The sequence below is a fragment of the Mus caroli genome, chromosome 12 (assembly GCF_900094665.2).
Source record: "Mus caroli chromosome 12, CAROLI_EIJ_v1.1, whole genome shotgun sequence".
NCBI lineage: Eukaryota > Metazoa > Chordata > Mammalia > Rodentia > Muridae > Mus > Mus caroli.
In genome coordinates, this window is record NC_034581.1 from 113,462,267 (window position 1) to 113,465,309 (window position 3,043).

The following is a 3,043-nucleotide window of genomic DNA, read 5'->3' on the forward strand; positions in this document are numbered from 1 at the left end:
TGTTGTATCTATATTCCAAGAAACAATTTAATTGTAAGTTGTATTTTCCAAGAAGAAATGATTTCCAATTTAAAAAGTATACTCCCAGAGACAATGTCTGTCTTGCCAAGGGGGAAATTATTCACTTTTCAAAGTTTTCTAAAGTTAACTCTATTAAAAGAACACAACAAATCTCTACATTTTAATTCCATAACAACCAACATATGAAAGATGAAAGTAGTTGGTCACATCAAATCTGTAATAAATAATTACATCTAACACAGATTGAATTGACAAAGAAGGTTAAAGTTAACTCTTTGCTTCATTTATCAATGGTCTTTTGTCTCTAGGTCACCACATACTGACAGAAATAAGAAAAATTCTCAACATCATTCTGTTTAAAATATATTGGCACAATTTTAAAACCAAGTGTGATGGTTTGAATATGATTGGCCCATGGGAAGTGGCACTATTAGGAGATGTGATCTTGTTGGAGTAGGTATGCCCTTGTTGGAGGAAGTTCATCACTGTGGGGGTTGGCTTCGAGGTCCTATACTCAAGCTTTGCCCAGTGTGGAAGAGACCCTCCTCCTGGCTACCTGCAGAAAACACAGTAGTCTCCTCCTGGCTCCCTTCAGGGCAAGCTCTTAGCAATTCCAGCACCAAGCTGCCATGATTCCTGCCTTGATGACAATGGACTGAACTCTGAAACTGTAAGCTAACCCCAATTAAATATTTGCCTTTAAAAGAGTTGACTTGGTCATATAATTTCTTCTCAGAAATATTTAGTTCTGGTTTCCTCTTTTACCGAGACCCGCCAACATGGGCAGCGTTAGCACCAAGACCGTGAAGAAGGCGGCTCGGGTCATCATCGAGAAGTACTGCAAGCACCTGGGTAATGACTTCTACAGCAACAAGCACATGTGCGAGGAGATCGCTATTATCCCCAGCAAGAAGCTTCGGAACAAGATAGCCGGCTATGTTATACATCTGATGAAGCAGATTCAGAGAGGTCCTGTGAGAGGTATCTCTATCAAGTTGCAGGAAGAAGAGAGAGAGAGAGGAGAGATAATTACGTTCCTGAGGTCTCAGCCTTAGATCAGGAGATCATTGAGGTGGATCCCGACACCAAGGAGATGCTGACGCTTCTGGACTTTAGCAGTCTTTCTAACTTTCAGATCACTCAGCCTACGGTTGGGCATGAATTTCAAAACACCACATGGAGCTGTTTAATCTGTTATGCCATATTTTCAATAAGCCTGAAAAAAAAAAAAACAAAAAACAAAAACAAAAAAGAGAAATGTTTAGTTCCAAATAAAACAGGAAGATAAACCAATTAAATGAGGTTTAGTAAATATTGGTTTGGATTTTCTTAGAAAACATCTGCAATCATCACTGCCAAAGCTTGTATCCTCCTTGTAGGCTTCAAGGTAAGAGCACAGACACTGGCCCAGATCTCTCTATCAAGATAGAGACCAGATTTTATTCAAAGCACCACAGATGAGCCCAGGTTGGAGAGAGTCTTCTTCAGCTAAGTCATTTCCTCCTCAAGACTCTGAGGTCTTGGGTTATCACATAATAGAATCATTTGTTGGCTCTACAAGTATTAAACCAACTATCAAAAAACACTTGTTGGACACTCTGAATAACTTTCCAGAGCTTTGAGTTTGATGAGAGAGTATCTGACATCTTCCTTTAATGAGAGAGCATGGGTAGTTAGGGTATAGACCCTGAAATCGGCTTTCGTTAAGAGAGAGAACTGAAAACCAGGGTAAAGGGCAGAACCAGTTGAACTAGGATAGAGGTTCAATAATAGTCCAGTGGTAGGCTTATATACAAGGTTCTCATGTTTACACTATCCTCATTTTATAGTACAAGTGACATTGAGGGCAGAGTAACTACTCAACTCTCTGTTGCATCAACATTTAGGCTGTGGGTGCAGACTCAGTTACTCCACTGGGCAAAGGAATCTATCTCCTATCATGTGAGACATGATTCATCTTTATATAAGGAGGAATATATAAATATATATATATAATTATATATATTATATACATAGTATATATCATATATATACATATATATGTATATATATGAGTGTGTGTGTGTGTGTGTGTGTGTGTGCGTCTGTACTGGTTGGGCCATTCCCAAACTTCTATGTTGCTAACACCTATCCTCTGATACTCCTGAATTATTAATTACTAAAGTCTATATTTCATCTTTGCTATCATAGAACCAATGGGGGTGGGGGAGTGCCCCTGGAGCAGCTCTTCCCCAGCTCTTACATGATTGTATGTTTTCCCTTCTGCAGCTCTCAAGCCTGGGTTTTATTCCTTCCCTGGCATGGTGATTCTGCTTCTTTCTCAGTTCCCTTGCCCATGAATCCTAAAGTCCCATCTCTGTCTCTCTGCCCAACCATTGACCACCAGCAACTTTATTCACCAATTAAAGCCAACTGGAGGCAGGGAGCCTCAGCATCTTACATGTAGACATGTGAATTCCCATGTAATTTTGGGAACCCAATTAATATAATACAAGCAATAAACCAAATCTACAATACATTTGAGTGTGTTGGGAGTTTTATGGAGACCATACTGCCATTTTGTCTTATGGAGCGACCTAAATCAGTTTATTAGGTATTAGAAATCAACAATTCCAAACTTGAGCTAGCAAATAGCTATTTGTTCGATGTATATTGAGGCCAGATTTGTACTGAGAGATGAACAAGTGATCTCAGTATAAGGTTTTCCAAATGGAGCTTTTTGGATTAGCCTACACTCAGACTGAGGGTATGTATGTTGGGATGGAGAATTTGGAACCCATGGCTGGGCCCAGGTCTAAGTAAAGTGGATGTCAAGATCCTGTTTCTTATAGTGTCATCTAACTTCTGGAAAGACCAAATGTTCCTGGAACATAAATGGGTCTCCAAAACCTACAGTTCTAGGGTTAAGGAGTACAGGGCCACTGGAGAATTCAGAATTCTCAAATCAATGGAAAGTCTCTGGTGTCATCAACTGAATGAGCCTTAAAGTTCCAGTGCACTAAACTCCAGAGAGCCCCCAAAC

At 39.8% G+C, this 3,043-nt stretch overlaps 1 pseudogene; it reads left to right on the plus strand.

The window, feature by feature from the left end:
* Positions 1 to 782: 782 nt before the first annotated feature.
* Positions 783 to 1,211, plus strand: LOC110307457 (annotated as a pseudogene).
* The last annotated feature ends 1,832 nt before the right edge of the window (positions 1,212 to 3,043 follow it).